General features: G+C 36.6%; 1 long non-coding RNA gene across 1 annotated transcript; it reads right to left on the minus strand.

The window, feature by feature from the left end:
* Window positions 1-358: 358 nt before the first annotated feature.
* Window positions 359-871, minus strand: LOC119767821. Its single transcript, XR_005277728.1, has 3 exons — window positions 728-871; window positions 575-669; window positions 359-495 (listed from the first exon to the last, which is right to left on the minus strand). It is a non-coding gene; the product is annotated as an uncharacterized LOC119767821 (long non-coding RNA).
* Window positions 872-20798: the final 19927 nt, after the last annotated feature.

Consider the following 20798-nt stretch of genomic DNA (forward strand, 5'->3'; position numbering starts at 1 on the left):
CAGATTCGTGGTCGAGTCAAGCAGTAGCAAAGTTTGTCCATCGTTCAGCACCTTTTCCGGCTGCGCCATGTTGCGAAGACCATAATCGAGAATTTGCTGGGCGGCAGATTGCACCTGACCGGAATAGCCATCCGGGACGTGAACTAGAGGTGCATGATCGTTCCAAGGGCGGCCAGCCATACCGTGAACAGGACCTCGATCGGTTCCAAGCTTGACCGCGGCCGGGATTATCGAGAGAGCAAGTAGTCGCCCAGATTATTGCCGAACTTTTGTGACGAGGGAGCAGCTACAGCGTTACGAAGCTGGTGTGGAGTTGTCGTGCAGGAGAACGCGCTGAATCTGCAGCCTGAACCTTCCTGTTAGCCGCCACCGGCGATGCCGTCAGCGGTCGCTTTCAACTGCTTCCGGCGGTCCTTCCACCGGCGGACATTTCGATGGGTGGTGGTTCCGGCGGGACGGTCGTCTTCCAGGAGGGTCATCGATGAGTATCAAGAGCTGAATATCGAAAGATTAAAATACAAAAAGATGGTAAAGCACAACTGCGAAAAATTCCGGAAGTATTTGTTGATTTTACTCTTGGATGGCAACGCCCTGTAGAAACAACTTTTGCTGCTTCTTGGCTTCCGGTTTCTCTAGAGTGTTAATCAACTCGGTGCGCCATGAATGATGCTGTAAATCATACAAATAAGTGATATTTTTAATAAAAAAAATAATTTGGCAAACTTACCAGAACACCCGCTTTGAAAACGCTAAGTCCCTAGAACTGTCACTTTTTAAATTTCAGCAAAGTCACCAAGCAAAATGAAGTTCGGTTCAGTGATCTCAAATTTGCGAAATAAAATCAAAACAAACCCATCTTAAAATTGACATCGCTGAACCGAACTTCATTTTGCTTGAACGAACTTAAAAATTGAGTTCCCCCAGTAAGCGTGTTGGTGAGTCAACATCCTTGGCACATGTCAACCAGATGCGCGACGAACATTTCGGATGAACACTATCAGTGTGAATTAAGGTGCCTCTCGCTCACACGTTATGACAACTTTCATTTGAGTGAGCGAGATAAACTTTTTTTTGTTACATTCTGAAAAGTCTTTTTGAAAATTTCATTTAATGTTCGTAGCGAAAGATTTGGTTTCCAAATTTAACTGTCACTTGAACCCTAGAATTATAAAAATCTGTCCCAAAAGTGGTCCCACGAACAAAAAATCCTGTGTCCCAGAGTGTGGATTGTTAGCGAATTAGTTACCGGACGCGTTGTGTTCCTATAAACCCGGATTCTGCGTCGGGTAGCTGCGGGTCAACACGATGGACGAAAGTTTCACGCCGACTGGAATCTCAATTTTCCGGTGCTGCTGCGCCTTTAGGAGGTTGAAGTGTAGTTGCGGGATAATTTGATGCGGAAGTTCATGATCTAAGCTGCGGTCACTAGCAATCACCAGAACGAGTGGGACATACACATATAGCAGATTCGGGTACACTCGACGTGGAGAGGACACGCTTTCGCTGGAACTAGCCGATCATGTTTCACCCTGCAACACCCTTACCAAAAATCATGATTTTTTGAGTTCCAAATCCCACTTTTCATACGAATTTTTCAGTTCAACCCATATAACCATTTTTATGGTTGTAGTACCTGAACTCAAAAAATCGTATGAAAAGTGGGATTTGGAACTCAAAAAGTCATGATTTTTCGTAAGGGTGAACTTTAACCCTTTCGAGCCTGATGGGTTATATATGACCCAAATATCAAAATTTCCAAAACTAGCCTATAATTTTCGTATGGCCATTAGAATCATTTTCCCATCATTGACTAAAAAAATATTTTTTTGAAAATTCAGGCCTGAAAGGGTTAAATGAGTCGGTAAGATGTTGGTTAAATTGAGGAAAGGAACCATGAATCGTCAAATAGTGAAACAAATATTTCGTGAGAGCCATCACTTAATCGTCCGAGGATTGTAAGAACGGTTTCGCATTTGTTTTCGTACTGCACCCTTTCAAAAAGCCTTCGGGGTCTCCGGAAGGAAGCGTTTTGGAGACAAGATTGTTCGATTGTTTACAAGGAGGCAATCAGCACAAGATGATACACAGAACTGGGAATTGAAAACAGTTATATTATTTAATTTACTTACCCGGTTAACTTGCCGAAGTTTAGCGGAAGATCCCTCATCATTTCCCCTAAACCGATTCGTTTCCTGCAACTCCGGACAGATTCTCTCCGGATTGTTCCCGTAGACGTCACCGGACTTCACTGATACTGGTTAGGATGGCCTTCAGAAATTTAATGATGCTTTAGTTATAACTAGATTCCCAAACATTGTTTCTAACCCCAACGGAACTTATTTTTTTCTTTATTTTTTTAATTCTTGCCGTCAAAAGCCGATTTGAGAAAACTCTGTTAAAATCTTTATCATAACTATCGTGAGTTGCACTTAAGCATCATAAGCGATCACTAATTTACTTGAATTTACACTAGAAGTTAACATTTGTCTACAAAAATCATCCGCGCCTTCAGCCGCAATCGTCAACAATGTTGAACTGTCAAACAACAGTTCGAATGAAATGTAAGTGTCTTGAACATTTACATCAAGCAAATTTTACATGAAATCATAATTTACATTACATTCATAAATTCAAATTTGACATTTGGCACCAAAATCAAAACCTTTTACATGACAAACACGCATTACATTGAATCTCATTTTACATGAAGGCTCTTTAAGTGCAAAACAACTTTTTAAATCGAATTTCAAAATTACATTGAGCATGTTTACATTGAAAGCATAGTTTCAGTGCCGTGTAAATTCACACTTTTTTTTCTGTGTACACGGATAGAAATCCTGCAAGCAATTCCGGTAAGTTGTTGAATTCGACAACATGTAAATGTTTCCAAAATTGTCATCATTTTTCTCGATTTCACTGCAAATGTTTCCATAATCGATAGCATTGTTGTACAAAATCGAGAAAAATGTTGACGATTTTGGAAACATTTCTAGAGTTTTTTTTTTAAAAGGACCTATAAGCTATTGTCTTTCATATGTTTATAGGACCTTATCAAAAAACTCTGGATTTCCATGTTGTCGAATTTAACAACTTAGTGATACCGGATTTGCTTACAGGATTTCTTTCCGTGTAATATTGACCAAAATATGGGATTGATATTACTTCTACAGCCCGAGTTATTCAACTGTCTCATTGTAGACGCACTTGGCAGGAACAATGAGGCAGCTGGGGAACACTGAGACACTCTACGAAAATTAATAATTTTCTAGTAAAACGTCATGTTTTTGTATTGTTCCGTTGCAGGCAACTTGCCTTAATTATTTTAAAGCAATTTTACCAACTTGAAACTTTAATTAACAAAAGTTATACTAAAAAGTATTAAAATTTTGTAAAACCCAGATATTTAAACCAAATAACTTTATATTTTTTGTTAAATGGATTTAAAACTCCATAAATATGGCAAAAATTACTTTCAATTCATGTTTTGAAAGAATTACATAGATTTTGATATGTTTATTTAAGAAAAATAAAAGTGTCTCATTGTTACCCATGGGCTGAAAGGAGTGGGGAACAATGAGACAGTCCTGGATTCTGGGTATATTCTTAATTTGTGTCTGTGTGTGTGGTGGGAAGTTGATCAAAAAAATTTGCACTGGATTATCTCGGCACTGGCTGAACCGATTTGGACCGTTTTGGTGTCATTCGATCCGTCTTGGGGTCCCATAGATCGCTATTGAAAATTATAAAGCTTAGTTAAGCACTTCAAAAGTTATGCTAAAAAACGATTTTAACAAAAGTCCGGAAGATTGTAAATAGGGTGGTTTTTGTAAGAAACCCCGTCATGTCATACATTTTTAGAAAGGTATTCAAAACACCTTTCCAACGAGTTCAATAGATTGAAGATCTGACGACCTTATCGAAAGCTATAAGCACTTAAGTGTTATTCATGAACCTTTTAGAGGCCGGATCTCATATATTTAAATGAAAACGTTGTCCGGATCTATCATGCGACCTGTCGTTGGATAAGTAATCAAAAGACCTTTGCAACGAGTTCAATAGATTGCAGATCTGACAACCTTATCAAAAGTTATAAGTACTTTAGTGTGTATATACACTTTTTCTAGGCCGGATCTCAGATATTTTTATAACAATAAGTGTTATTTATACACTTTTTTGAGGCTGTGTAGTGTATTCACTTTATGAATGTGGGGAAGGCACCAACCACCTAAAGGTGAATTACGTAACGTTCAGTATGTTTCCTTGATAATTTTCAAATTTCATAAATTTTACATTTTTAATTTTTTGAATTGTTAGATTGAAACGGAAAGGCCATATTGGAACCACGACTCGAGGTTTTAGGAGCACCTTTAAGGAAGATGCCGTAACTTCAACAAGTTCTGATATTTCTTTTTTTTGTTTTTTTTTATCATTCTAAATTTTCTTTTGTTTTTGTTTTATTTTGAAATTTAAAATTCTAAGCTTCTGAGTTTTATTTAATTTTTAATGTGAATTTTGTTAACATTTGCACTTTAGGTTTGTTAAATTCTTAAATGTTAGATCTTTGCTAGAATGTTTGCTCAATTATTCGATATTTCGTGACGGAGGGGCGGTACGACCCCTTCCATTTTTAAACATGCGGAAAAGGCATGTTTTCAATAATTTGCAGCGTGATTTGGAAATATGGTGTCATAGAGACTTTTATGTAAAATTGGACGCCTGATTTGATGGATTACTCAAAATTCCTAAAAAACGTATTTTCATCGAAGAAAATACAAAAAGAGTTTAAAACCTTCGCAATTTTTCGTAACTCAACTGTAAAACAAATGGTACATGTCATTTTATGGTACTTTTTGAATTGGCAATAACTCAGAAGGGTCGAAAAATAGAAGAATTTTTAAAAATGTTTTTGTATTTTTTTCGATGAAAAGCATAATTTGGAGCGCCAGCGGTTGCATACGAGGGGAGATTTAGCACTACAAACGCTGGAATAATCTAAGGGGTATTTTTCTTTAAGCTCGAGATAGCTTCATTTGAAATTGTCTAATTTTCAAGGAAAAAGGGTATAACACCACCCAAATGAAATTTAAAAATTGTCCAACTATATGTTTTTTCATGTAATTTTGCCCGCTGAATCTGAATCTGCCCTCAGAATTGAGCCAAAGTTAAACAAAAAATCGATTTTTGTTCATATTTTGGCTTATAGGACAATTTTACATAGAAGGTTTGCTCCGATGCTTTATCTAAATTTGGTCGTAGAAGGCGTTGCTTGGATTGGCAAACCCAACAACTTTCTAGATGAAAAACAAATTCCAAACACATTCCTGAAAAGTTAGATATTAAAAATCACCTAAATCGTGAACCACCCTAATCAACCAAATCAAAAGTTTCCCTTTTCCATTTGCAACAACTTTCCTGAAGACACTAAAGCTCCAGAACATTAAAATTTTTCGACAAATCCATTTTCCACGTAATTTTGCGAATTTTGCACAGTGGTCCAGTGCAATGTCCGTACTGATTGTCGTAGACGTAGCCCGCCGAGGCAACTGGATGGTTGGCGGTGAATGACCCAATAAAAATCAATCAAAAGTTACATATTTAAACTCATTTTAAGCTTATTACATTTCTTAAAATGTTAAAACATTTCTTATGAGGAAAAAAAATATTATTTTCTCTTATAATTTAATTCATAGTTTCTATCTGTCGTTTAATCTGTCCATCGTTCCAATAACAATATGAATATGATCCAAAAAACGACGACCCCATTCCCCACAAAAGCCTCCTCAAATCCCTAAACATTGTTCAAACTGTCAACAGCTACCCGTCACCGTGTAGGCAAATGGCGTAAATCAGGCCCCTCCCAGGAGAACCATTGAGCCAGCAAACAGCTCCCCATTATCCCACACTTTTTTCCCTCTCTCTCTCTTCCAAAGTGACGACACTGTTGTTTTGCATATTTGTGAATGAATTTAATGAGGTAAAAAATAAACAGGCGACGATACTTAGTCCCGAGCAATTTGGCAGCAAAAATCTGTAACTTTTCGCTCGAAAATACTCCCCGTGCGGTGGGAAACTTTTCCCCCAGACTTCTTGTCGAGCCCATAACCTTGCCCAAAATGGCCCCTCAGAGGAGGGTAGGGAGGAAGGAGCAATCTTTGGTCCGAAGTTGGTCTCCCAAATGAATCAATTTTATGGCGAACCTAAAATGTAAACTCCATTCAAGCGACAAAAGCTTTGTGAATAGAATCGTGTTGGAGGGTTTTGGTTCAGACTGGAAAAGCAATCAAAAGACTTTTCTCGGTTCGAGTCTTGGCTTGGGCAGGCTTCTCAAACCGAGAAGATTAAGTTCTTCTGAAAAACTAGATTCGCAGTCCATTTTTTAAGGTTCAGTTTCGGGAATCGTGAACACAAAATAACAGCTTCCAGCGCAATAAATCTCAATGAAACTCCACTAAGTTATTCATTGAAAGATCCAAAGAAGAAACCGCTCTACGGCCGACCGCAAGTGGACACTTTTTCATTTTTCTTCCCGTTATTGGAAAGTGTCGTTCTCCTCGTTTTTTTTTTGTTCATGGAAAGCCAAACGAGGTCAACCTTTTCGGACGTTTGCGGTAGAACTTGTATCAACACAAGAGTCGTTACAAAAAAAGGAAAGCCCCCAAAACCCAAAGAGACTGCACCAGTTCTTTCCCTCAAAAAATGTCGTAGGTCCTGACTGTAAGTGGCAGGACGATGCTGGCTTCTGGACCCGGGAGCAATCCGCAACCTATACGGTCCTAGCTTGGAGAGTCAATGGTTTTTTTTTCTGACCATTCCGGAGGCTATTCGACTATTTCGATTTTTGCACTATTCCGAAGGAGACCGCATGTTGGTTCACTCTTTTTGATTGCTGCTGCTGGCTGGATTCGGTATTCCCTCAGAGTGTTAAGGCAACAGCAAGAATGAATTTGTAATGAGCTTTGGAAAGGGTTGAAATTTGTAATTGAAACTGTCATATTTTATTTGTTATCGAAAATAAATAGTTAGTAGATGCGTGTTGAAATTTTGTTGTTATGATAATTAAAGGAGGAATAAGTGAAATGGAGGTTATGTGAATAATCGCAATGAAAATTTATTTCGAAAAAAAACTGTCCATACGTTAAGAATTTCAGAGTGAAATGATCTAAAATCTTTTAATAAGTTCATCTATGGAATAATAAATAAATTTAACAAAAAAAAAAAAAACTTATTAGTTCAAAAAAGTTTTTGTCTATTGAACTTTATAAAAAAAACTAAACTTATCTTAATAAAAATATGTTGGTTGTCTTCTCAAATTCTATTAGTTTTATTGTGTCGAGCAACTTTAACGACAAGCTAACATTTAGTTTTGTATGCTGGATGTTTTTTTTTTTCTCTAAATTTCAAGTTCCCATATAAATGGGTCTACCTCATTTCCCCGAATGCCATTTCCCCTAATCGGTCATTTCCCCGAATGCCATTTCCCTGGAATGACACTTACGCTAATTGCCGTTTATTTAAATTTAAATTTTCCCGAATTTTCATATCCCCTACTCATCATTTTCGCTAAAGCCTTTTTCCATGACTAACAGTTATTTTCTTTCTCAATTTTACCGAACATACAGCTTTTTCGGGTATGCTGTTGAATAAATGTTGTAAATTGGGTAGTAAAGCCCTTGGTAATTTTTTCTGAACAACGGTAAGAAACACGAATAAAAACCATTTCTGATAACGTTTTTTTCATATTTATGTAAAAAAAATATTGACAAGACAACATTTTTTCGATGGATCAACTATGGTCCCCTTGGAACCAGCTGTCAAGTAGGGGCTTTTCTGCCAAGAAGGGCCGTGAAGTGAATTTAAAAAAAATAATTAAAAATCCATTTTAAATCCTTTGCGGTCGTTCAAAGGATCATTGTACTTAGAAAAATAAGCTTTATCGTTGTGAACAATAATATCACATATTTAAGCTTAATTTTAGGACCCAATTACAGTCCAGACTCGATTATCCGAAGCCTCGATTATCCGAAGTTTCGAATATCCGAAGTTCGATTATCCGAAGGTTTGTATGGGGCTTCGGATAATCGAGTCACGAACAATTTTTTTCGTTTTTTTTTCTTTTTATTGTTTTAAACCTAAAATTTGAGTTCTGCAACCCCATTTTAGTCAAATTTGAATAGTTGATTGCCTATTAAATATTAAAATGCATTTTTCAATATTTCAACGCCGCCATATTGGCCGCCATCTTGGATTTAAAAGTTTTAAATCACTTTGACGTAGTTTAGGGGTCATACTTAAGCTCGACAATAAAAAATTAGGCATCGATTTTTTTTATGATTTGATTATCCGAAGTGAAATTTGTCTGAGGCCTTCGGATAATCGAGTCTGGACTGTACTAGATTTTTTTTGTTCAATTAACATTTGTATTCAACCGCATAATTAGATGTTGTTTTTGAGAAATTTGCAAAGAAATTTGTGTTTTATCGAATTTTGTTCAAGAACCCAAAAATCGAACAAATAGGTACATAAGGCTGGTACAAATTTTATTTAAAGTTTGTGTTGATTATACTTTTCGCCAAATCCCAAACCAGCAATGTGAATAAATGTGAAACAACGTGCGCGCGCGCTCCGGGGTACCGGGCATTTCCGCTTGACCGCGTTCGTCGGAATGGCATTCAGGGAAATGACTTTTCAGGAATATGACTAATCGGGTAAGTGGCATTCGGGATTGTGGCCCATTCGGGAAAATGGCAAATGGATGTGGACGATTAGGGGAAAAGAGAAATTCGGGTAAATGGAATTCGGGGAAATGACTATTAGCGGAAGTGTCTTTTCGGGGAAGTGGCATTCGGGGAAATGTCCCTTCGGTAATATGGGTTTAGGGGAAATGTCATAGATTCCATATTAATAATTATTTAACCTGGATCGATTCAGATTCTACAGGACTCTAGATCACATGTTTGAAATGCAACTTTGTTTTCTGAAATTTCAATAGTTATTCCTTCCAATGATTCTAAAGATCATACATTAGTAGAAAATGGATTATGGATGAGTACTCAATCAAATCGTAGCTGCAAAAATACATATTTATGATTTTTTCACGGAAAAAAATAATATTTTGAATGGTTGCAATTATAAACCTTTTTAATGTATTTTTACCAAAGCTTATGTGGAAAAAGTGCTATTACACAGAAAACGATGTAAATTTACTGATTTTTCGAGGTTAGATCTGTGAAGGTCAAAATGTAAGGCATTGAAAGCTGCATAAAATGTCGTCCTCAACTCAATTGAAGTTCAATAAATAGATTTTAATCTCCGATCAAGACTGCAATACTTAAATATATTAAGTTCGAATCATGAGTTTATAGTTGAATTTGAGTGGGTTAACAGCATGTTTTATTTAGTTGCAATTCAGACTGTTCAGATTTATAAGATATAAGATTTCAATAAAAAGATTTCAATTCCAACCCAAAACAGCACTCCAACCCTGACCCAATCTTCCCAAAACATCGTTTAGTTGATTAGCTTCGTTTCCATAAACACCACTCGACCGGTACAATGTGTGTTCGATAGCACATGGTTTCGATTCCCACCCCGCATAAAAAAGTACCATATAAAAACTTTTTTTCATATGGTAATTGAACTTTAAACTATATTGTTACTACCATTTCCAAAAATGTTTGACTACTATTTTAAAAATGGTATTTATATGGTTGGCATGAATTTTTACTATCTCACAAATGGTTTAACCATCTGGCATAAGGGTGGTTAGCAATGGTAACCTTAAAAAACTCAGTACTATTTTCGTCAAAAAACTGTTTGTTGTATGGTAAATAAATGGTTTAAGTACTATTTGGCAAAAAGTAACCTCAAATCAAACAGTTCACAAATAGTTTAATATAGTTAAATTTTAATTTTGGGAAATTGAAAAAAACGATTTCACAAATAGTTACCATTTCTCAAAGTGTCATTGTATGATCCAATATGGTAATCAAATGGTTATTTTTTATCCGGGACCTTAACAATTTGCGGAGAACCTACAATCAGATGCAATCTTTGCTGCAGCAAAAAAAAACCCTTCCAGAAGAAATGCATCCGGGCAAAAGCAAAATAAAAAGATTCCGATGCAAAAGCGAATCCGTTTTTCTTTTGTTCGCTCGCCAGGACGAGGACGATTTAGAGAGCCGGATGACAATCTCATCGACGACGGTCACCGTGTGAAAGCCACCACGGTGATGTGGTGATCCTTGGCCATCCGGATGCAGATTGTGTGGCATCGGAATCCGAACTGCAAGCCATGTTTTGCAGTTTTCACATGTTGTGGAGTTTTTTGTCCTGTACTGGTAAAGTCCGCAAAAAAGAAGGTAGAAAGCCTCCAAGAATCAGAATATCAGCGACATCATGGTCAGGGTTGTTCAATTTGGCAGCTTCAGGCTATGAAGTCATCGACTAAGAGTCCAGTTGGATCTGGACCAAATCTCGTAATCGTATGAGGTTTCAAAACGTTCTACGGAGACGCCTGGTATTTCATAACAATTTTCAAGCACCGCGCGTCTCCATCAAACCCAAACCATTTCAACCTTTTTCCTGAAAGTGGTCAGAATCGATTGAATTAAGTCTGATTCAACGACCTACCCTAATAAACCCCGCCGTGATGGCCCCCACCGGGACCAATTCCAGGAAAAAGGCATGAGCGTATTAATGAAAAAAGGTCCAAAGGCTGTGTGAGTTTGGGCTTCAAAAGAACCAAGGTAGCAAACATTAGGCACTTGCTACGGGTTCGGATTTGGGCCGGCTTGGGATTTTGGGAAAACATGGAAACCACCGCACAAGAACGATAGACAAGTGAGCAGCATGCATGCAGCAAGAAAAAGGCTAGAGCAAGAATAAATACACACGCCCGAAGATGCATCACTGAACCAGTTTATAAGGAAGAGGTTTGGGAAATGTGGGGTTAAAACGCATAAATTGAGACTCTTGAAAACAATTTTAGCATTAAGTTGGACGGAGTTTATTTTTAAAATGACTTTCAAGAAATGATTCAAAAACAGCATGATTCGAAAAAAGGTTCTCCGATCGAGCTCAAAAATTTTCTGAGGGGTCTTTGGCCGAAATAATCAGACCCGTATTTTTTTGTTTGGTCACTAGGGTGACCTACGCCGTGTTAGGGTGGTCCGAAAATGGCTATTTTCGTCGTATTTCGTATTTTCGGTCTGAAAAAAACAAAAGAAATTTTTAAAAGTTAAAAAGTCTGAATTTAAAATTATTCAGAACTAGTTTTGTTTATAGAATTATCGATTCATATTGCATTTTAAATTGAATATTTTGTATATAATTTGTTCTACTGAAAATTTTTCGTATTGAGCAGTTCTCTACGGAATCCGTATTTTTTCTTTAATTTTAATTTTTGTATTTTTTAATCCTGCTGAAACTTTTTTGGTGCCTTCGGTATGCCCAAAGAAGCCATTTTGCATCATTAGTTCGTTCATATAACTTGACATACAAATTTGGCAGCTGTCCATACCTAAATGATAGGTGAAAATTCAGAAATCTGTATCTTTTGAAGGAATTTTTTGATCGATTTGGTGTCTTCGGCAAAGTTGCAGGTATGGATGTGAACTACACTGAAAATAATGATACACGGTAAATTTTTTTAGTGATTTTTAATTTCACATTTTGTCACTAAAACTAGATTTGCAAAAAACACTATTTTTATTTTTTTTTATTTTCTGATATGTTTTAGAGGACATCAAATGCCAACTTTTCAGAAATTTCCAGAATGGGCAAAAAATCTTCGACCGAGTTATGATTTTTTGAATCAATACAGATTTTTTCAAATAATCGGAATATTGGTCGCAAACATTTTCAAATTCATTTTTCGATGTGCAATCGAATTTGCAGTCAAAAAGTACTAAAGTGAAATTTTGATTAAGTGCACCGTTTCCAAGTTATAGCCATTTTTAGGCAACTTTTTTCAAAATAGTCGCAGTTATTCATTTTTTTAAATTAGTGCCCATGTTTGCCCACTTTTGAAAAAAAAAGTTTTGAAAGCTGAGAAAATTCTCTATATTTTGTTTTTTTTTTTAAACTTTGTTGATACGACCCTTAGTTGCTGAGATATTGCCATGCAAAAGTTTAAAAACAGGAAAATTGATGTTTTCTAAGTCTCACCCGAACAACCCACCATTTTCTAATGTCGATATCTCAGCAACTAATGGTCCGATTTACAATGTTAAAATATAAAAACTTCGTAAAATTTTCCAATCCTTTCAAAAAAAATATTTTCAAAAAGATTAAATCAAGACTAACATTTCAAAAGGGCGTAATATTGAATGTTTGATAAAAATAAAATTAATAAAATTTATTATTTAGAAACTATTTTTTTCTTCTCCTAGAAAAAAAAAATATCCAAAGAATCCAAAAATGCATTCTGTTTTCCAATTCGAACTCATTTTTATTAAGAAAATTATATCACTTTGAGAATATTATAATATTGCTATCCATCAACATTATTGGTATTCAATTTGTATTAATTGACGGAAAATTCTCAAACCTTTCAAAATCACCCTGACTATCAAAGTCACCCCGGTTTACGGTATTGTTTTTGTTTTAAAAGCAAAACTTGAAATGTGAATAGTTCACCAAGTCCCACTTTACCCCACAACTCCCATTCAACCTAATCGCTGCAACTGCCACCACACCGAGCAGCCAATGCATTCCTCTAATCCAAATCCAAATCACATGAACCCCAAAAGTTAGCCAACCGAGAATGCAACGATTGGAAATTTCCGATCTTTATCTTGTGCTTGCCGGAGCATTTGCGTCACAGCTCCAAAAGCTGTAGACGTTGAAATGCAGAGCTTATTCAATCTATTTTAGATGTTTTCATCTTCAACCCTTGGACGACTTTTTCCTCTGATTTTTCCGGCTTTCTGTGTGTGTGTGTGTGTGTGTGTGGATGTTTTCTTTTTTGCTGCTCACATTGCACACATTTCCGTTTTTCCTCTTGACTAACATGCAGGGTGCGCGAGAGGGAAAACAATTCAATTCTCGCAATTGCAGATTTCCGCTTTTTCTCCCTCGATGTTGTCCCGGAAATATTGTTTTTGCTTTCCCTTCGGTGTCGCTTTTCCGATTTTCCGGGAGGTTTTTACCCGACCTCGGGTGCGCTTTCCGGGTGGAGCCAGTATAAATTCGAGAGGTTGAGCGTTTTTTTGTGTGTGTGTGTCATAATTTAACTTCATTATTGTACTCATCTGACAACAGCTCATTAATAAACTATTTATTAACGCAAACAATTTCCCTTTCCTGTGCTCTTAGCGTAGCTCGAAGCCGTGTCTACATACATAATTTTACCCGGGAAAACGTGAAAACAACATCCGAAACAGGAACATGTTGGAAAAATTATAAACATCCACAGATACACACTATAACAATACACAATGGCAACTATTACGATAAATAAATTGCTCAAGAGTGTTCCCGCCTCGAAAGGGCAATCCTTTGACACACATTTGTTCGCTCGCTGCAACAATTTATATATTTAAATAAATAAATTTCCTCTTGGCGTGGGTGGCAGTGTGGGTGCGTTTTCCAGCCATTTTCACCCACCCTCGCGATCCGTTATCCGGTCAGTTATTTTTCATCACCCTCGTACTTGTGGCGCTGCTGCCTCACCTGAACATTAAACACAAACTGAAAACAGCATAACACAAGCATAAGTTCCGCACCCTGCCAGCTGGAAATCTCATCCACAAATTATAATGTTAGAGCAATCAGTTTTTTTTGCGGGAAATTGAGTTCTAATGAAACAACTTGATTCCAAATTTTAAAACCTGATTTTAATTTCAAATCTCAAAAAGTTAAAAAAATCAAACCACCCTAATGTCCCAACCCACAAAGCTCAAACCCTTTCGGATAAAAGGTGCAGGGGAATGACACCTTTCTCCCCCCTTTGGCCACCACCAACAGCAGCACATTTGCTTATAATGAGCGAAATATGAAAAGCAAATTAACACATTTTCATAACAATTTTGCCCCCTATCGGCGCTCTCTCATCGTCAGTTTTGAATTCGTTTAAAGCAGCCCATTTGGCCCACTCTCGACGAGCGTCCAATTTAAAATCATTGTGGTTATCATTTACGCGTTTGACTCTTGAAGGTGAGAGTGGAACATGATTTTTTCATTTAGTTTTTGAGAGGTCGCTGTTGGAAAGTTAAATTTGAATTGCTTAATAAGGTTTTCAGTGTTATTAATATTATTAAGACGGAGTTCAAACAACCCTTTTTAATCTGAACAATTCTCCACCAAACCCGGAAATGGATTTTACTAATATTTTATTATTTGGCTCAAATTTTGGTGGGCCATTCCAATGACCAAATTAGTAATTTTGTGTCTTTGGTTCCCCCATAAAATCTGTAAATTTTCAAGAATTTTATTTTAATTGATTTGGTGTCTTCGGAAAAGTAGGTACATGGATTTTTTTTGTGATTTTATAATTAACTTTTTTTCACCGAAATCCATTTTTTACTGTGCGTCTAACTCAATTCGAATTTTTTTAAAATAATTTACTGGTTCTCTAGGATTTCCCAAATCGGCTTTTCTTATTTTTTTTATTTGGATGAAACTGCCCACGCATTCCCTTTATCAAAAGAAATCATTTGCATAGTTAGTTTTTCCATAAAAGTCTCCATACAATGTTGATGGCTCGTCATTATGGTGACAATAAAAAAATTACATCAGGGATACCCTCTGATTCGATTCCTTAGGCAAAAATAAGTATCTGTGCAAATTTTGAGCCAAATCGGTAAAGGTTCAGGGGTCGCTTTTTACCGTTGAAGTTTATATGGGGAAAATCGCAAAAAATGTATGCAGAAAAACATCGTTTTAATATTTTTCTGCCAGACCCATATAAGCCAATTTCTTTTCATCGCATCTATATATATAAAAAATTTCGATGGTTTTGTTCGAACGCGCATCAGTTGATAACGGAAAGTCGAATCGGAGCGCTCTTTGTTGCGTTGGGTTCGTATAAGCCCAAGGAAGGTTTTTACGCTAATTAGTTGACACTTTGGCCACTCTGGAACCGATTCCGGAAAATCTGCAGATTGTATGGGAAAATCTGCGTAAAATCAAATTTTGATCACAGGAGGCTGCATAAGCAAACAAGCAAAAAACGTCAACAAACGAAAAAAGGGCAGGACGAAGTTTGCCGGGAAATGCTTGTTGCTTATAACTCATCAGGATCAACTCGGATCTTCTTGCACCCTTCGACAAAGTTGCAGGAAATTAAATTTCCTACAAGAATCTCACACTTGGACACCACCTGCGCCACCTGCTGCCAAAATCCTGAAGCGATGTTGTTCCCCATACATTTTAGCGATTTTCCCCATATAAACTTCAACGATAAAAAGCGACCCCTTAGCCTTAACCGATTTGACTCAAATTTAGCACAGTAACTTATTATTGCCTAAAGCAGTGGTTCTCAACCTTTTTCGTTGCATTCCCCCCTTGGCTTATTTAAAGGACCTTCATTACCCCCTCCCTCATTTTCAAATATTTTTTGGTTAAATTATTTAACAATTAATAGTAAAAGATTGATGTTTTAAAATCAAAAGTAAACAAATCATACAAAAAATTTAAATTTGAGATTGCGAAATAAAATGGACCACTTCTGTTCTTTTAAATTTGTTTGATTTAATCAAAAATAATAGAAAAAGTTTTGTTTAAAAAAAATTAAAACATAGGGATTAAAAAAAAAGCTGAACGCAAAAAAGAAATGAATTCTAATATCTTTAGGAACAAAAAAGTCTTTGTTAATGATAAAAAGAGCAAAACAACAAAAAACATATAAAAATTTATTTATACAATTCGTTTGATTTAATCAAACATAATTGAAAAAGTTTTGTTCTCAGAAAAGAACAAAAAGATTTTAAAAAAAGCTAAACGCAAAAACAAAAATTAATTCTTATATCTTTAGGAATAAAAAAAGTCTTCAATTACTTTGATTGAAAGAGCACAACAACAAAAAAACATAGAAAAATGTATTTTAAAGTCTGACAGAATCCAATCTTACATAAATAATTGTGAAGATATTTTTATTAAATTTTAATTTTGAATTGAAGAACTGTTTGACAACAAAAATTTAAACTATCAGTTTAATTATTATTATTTTTAAAATATTTTTTTTATTACAAGAAATTTTGTTTTATTATTCAGCATAAACCTCACCAAAATGCTAAAAGAAAATCAAATCAGACAGTCACAAACAATATTTCCAATGTATTTTAAAGATCAGCTGAGATTGAAACGACAGCAAAAACACAAATTAATGAAAATGACAAACTGCAAAAATAATCCAAATTTTTAAAAATAAATCTATTTCAAATAATTTTAAGAACTGATCAAAATTTTCTGAATCTTTAAAACTTCATGGATTACTAAGAAAGTATCAGAAAATGATTAAATTTTTGAAAACACGTTAAAGACGTTAAATTTCTTTTGCATCCTCATTCCCCCCCAAGAATGCCCAAATTCCCCCCCAGGGGGGAATTCCTCACCGATTGAGAAACACTGGCCTAAAGAATCGATCCAGGGGGTATCTCTTCAGATTTCCCAAAATTTTCATTTTTTCTTGTCACCCTACTTTTCATACAAAAACGGTATGTATGAAATGAAGAATCTTGAGAAGGAATTTTTTTATCGTTTTTGTGTCTTCAGCAAAGTAGTTGTAGGTTATGTTAAGGACTTTTAGGAAAAAATAGGTACACGGAATAAAAAAACATTTTCATTTAACTTTTTATCAAGCACTAAACTGCCCATGATCGCATAAATGTCCCATATGCATTTTCATCCCTTTTGAGTTATTGATGCAGTTTGGTTCAAAATCGTGTGCTCTTTCAAAAGAGCCTATAACATCCAGTACTTTGTTCAAGAAATCAGGAGGAAATCCAGTTTTTTCGTGAAAACTTAACACGTAGCCTTATGTGTGGGACAAACTTGTTTAGCTGTTTTTGCATATGAGACATTTATGCGAACATGGGCAGTAAAGGCATCACTTTTGAGGCATAGTGTGAAACTGGTTCAGGAGATGTGATTTTTTGAAATTAGTTGTTTTTTATATCGAAAATCTAGACAAATATTGAAAATTATTTTTTAAAAGCTAAATTGAGTTTGCATCAAAAATTTTAAATAAAATGTACCATTTTCAAGTTAAAACTACTTTTAGGTGAAATCTTTCGATTTTGTAAAGATTTTTTAGTTTAAAACATAATTTTTGAAAGAATATCTCTTGTGAAATAAATATTATAAAAGCTGAGAAAATGTTCTATTATTTTCTTTCTGGAACTTTGTAAATCATGCAAATTATTATTTATGAAAAGATCAGAAAATTTCGCAAAAGTTAAGATTTTTCACATTGGAAATTGGAATAGTTCCGAGATATCATCAGTTGAAAATTACAGGCTAATTAGGTGGCACTTAGAGAAAGGCTGTTCCTCAGAAACTACCTGATTGCCCAATTTTCAAAGTTTCAAAGAGACAAATATAGACAATTTTTCTCAGCTTTTTAAAAGTATTTTTATCAGATGTGCTATCAAAAGTATTTTTTTGAAACTCAGAAAACTGAAACATTTGAAAATTTACACGTAAAAGTAGCAATATCTTGAAAACGGTAAATTTTATCAAAAAATTGTAGAGTACGTTTTGATTGCAATCCATCGAATAAATTCCAGAAAAATATTTGTTTGAATTTCATTGTCAATTGTGATCACGAATCCAATTCCTACTCTGACTCATGCGTCTGGAGATTTAGCGACTCAAACTCCAGCTCTTAAAAAAACCCAACTCCACCGATTTCGACTCCAATAACAACTCCCAAACAAAGTTGTGGAAACTAGCCAACTCCGACTCCGATTGTAATATTTCCTAATTGTAACGTTTTTCTTTTAAGTTGAATAAATTCTTCAGAGCAAGAAAAAAAAAACATTTCAAACTAAACCTTCAGAGTAAAAAAACCCAAAAATTTGCCATAATTGTAACAAGATCACCGGCGGTGCCAGAAAGGGTGCTGGAGCCTGGAAGATACGCGGCTGCCATCATCGTGCATCAGCCGGGTGATCCGTCAGAAAAATGTAACAACCCCGTCAGCAGTTTGGCTTTCCCATAATTTTTCCACCTCCTTCATCATAAAACACACAAATGCAGGCAGAGGGTGTGTGTCTATTTTTAAAGAAGAACAAATTTCATTTCTAATTTCATAGACGAACAAAAATTTATATTTGTGCATGGAGTTCTGCAAAAAAAAACATACTTTTGAATCAGCTAACTTGCCAGAGACCTGCTCAGGTATGTAATGTAATGGAGCATAAAGAATGACTTCCATTTCAGCGCATACCGTATGAGAAGCAACGTGGCTTGGCGGCGGCGGCTAGCTGACCGGAACCGGAAGGTACGGGTTAGCGGACGTGTGGAGTCCCCTACGGAGTTCGATGGGTGGGTGGTCGGCTTCATCGTTCTTAGCTTAGCTCGAGCTTTCTCCTCGAGTTGGCAGAACTGCTGCTGCTGCTGCTAGCTAGCTTGCTGGTTTGGGCCCAGCTCCAATAACTCTTTGACACACCGGGCGACGGAACCGGGCTCGGGTTTGGGTGGTCCTGGGTTGTTGAATGGATGATGCTGGATGGTATACCTGCAGAAGGAAGTACCAGCAGCAGCACCAGGTAAGTTAGTACATATGCAATGCACGCGGGCTGCAAAAAGGCTGAGAGTCGTTGTGCACGGCACGATTTAGCTCAACCTACCTAAATATGACTACACTTAGTTTAATATTCATTAGTGTCGGGACAATCCGCCCATGGAACGCTATGTAGGGTTGGTTGCTTGGTTTGGTGAATAGCGGCCAGCAGGGTGGCAGTTAGTGCCGAAAGAGAGATGTGCGGCCAGAGTTGGCTAATAGGGGAGGTTCAAGTCTGCTTGAGGATGACAGTATTTTGAGCACCTGAAAACTACAATTTTGGAAAACGTTGTACTGATTTTGATGTTCTTTGTTTATTCTAACCGAAACCAATCAAAACCAAGGGTCCTGATTTTCGGTTCAATGAACAGAAACCACTCACTCATCGCCTATCCATTCGCCACCTATTCTAACCCGCTAGCATTCATGAGCGAATGATACTCGCAAGCAGCCAGCGAGTGGCCCGAACTGTTCACTAAGTAAACAAATACATCGAGAAAATATTTGCCTACTCTGTCGCTCGACGACACTCACACACTACCATGCACAGCGAAGAGCCATTCTCACAAAATGCCAGCGCGGCGTCTTTTTGTCTTCACGCCCTCAGTTTGCCATCAATTTGATTTTTTCTTGGTGAAAGTTTCTTTGAATGGTGTCTATAATGTTATGAAATCAAAATAAATGCACAATTTGATTGATAACATTAATTTTAGGCAACCCAAATCAATGAGTTTAACGCAGCACTGAGGAAAAAGAATGTAAGATTTTCATAAGACTACATCTTATGTGCTGCCTGATTTGAGTATCCACTAGGCTCTCGCGATTTTCATAGACAATCTTATGACCGTCACTATAAATTCATATGGTTATGACTAAACTTTACTTATGTATTTGGTCCACTGTTGATAGACTATGGGCTTCATAAGAAATTCTTATGGAATTCATCTGTAATTTTTCAATGGTTTTCGCGTATGATGCTAGTGTGAAATTTTTTGACATTTCAAGATGGCGAAAGGACGGATCGAGCAGACAATTTTAAACGCTCGCTACTCCAAATCGCCCCGTAGTTCGTTCCGGTAACTACTTCACAAAGCTGCCGCCGCCGCTATGAGTTTTACTGCGACCTCCAAGACAAAGGTAAGTTCTGTGGCGGGTGTTTCGTGGGTTTTGGTTCGAAGTTGAATATTTTGATTTGGTATTTCAGGTAATATCAATGGCCGTTGGTTCCGCCGGCGCCCCCCCCCCAGCATCCTTCAGAAGGATCCGGAGAATAGCATCGGTGAGGACAGTTCCGAGCAGCGGTCGAAGGTTTAAGTTTGATTGACGCGGTCATGCCGAAGGTGGTGGCCATCCGGCAGAACATGCCGAATCACCAGCAAAAGACGATTAAACCGGAGTCTGCGTAAACCAACGGGACGACGAGCAGCGGAAGGAAATGAAGTTTTGGGTGTATTACGATAATTTAAAAATATATACGTTTGAAATTTAAATACATTTTTGTTTTCATTCAATTAAAAATAAGAAAAAATGGGTATAAAAAACAATGTTTATTAATATAATCTCCATGAGCATTGCCATATATTCTGTACAGAATTCCATCTATGAATGTCATAAGATAACTCAATGGAAATCTTAATTGACGGCTTTGTCAAATTTCCCCTCCCAGCCATAAGAAAATCTTATGACATCCGAATAAAATCCTGATGTCGAAAGGTCATAAGACGTTCTTATGGATTTTTCCAGTACTTTTTTCTGAGTGAGCGCATCAGAGAAAAAATGTTTTCAGTTCAGAGTGTTCGGTGACGTTCGGCCTGTCTGAGCCGTTCGGAGACTGAGCCGATCAAAGAGAGAAGGAGAGTAGAAGAAAGAGTGTTCGAGAGCGAATGGTGTGAAAGTGACAAACAGTAGGAATTCATCAGGGCAGTATCGCGTCGCCTGCAGTCATATATGATGACCTACCCCGGTTTCCCCTAAACTTGGTTTCTGGTAGAAAGAATGGTCGATCCCTTGAAGTAGCAGTCAGCAGCAGCATGCCAGTAGATTTATTCATTCCAGAGAGGTCTAACAAGAACAC

Source organism: Culex quinquefasciatus, chromosome 2 (assembly GCF_015732765.1).
Source record: "Culex quinquefasciatus strain JHB chromosome 2, VPISU_Cqui_1.0_pri_paternal, whole genome shotgun sequence".
NCBI lineage: Eukaryota > Metazoa > Arthropoda > Insecta > Diptera > Culicidae > Culex > Culex quinquefasciatus.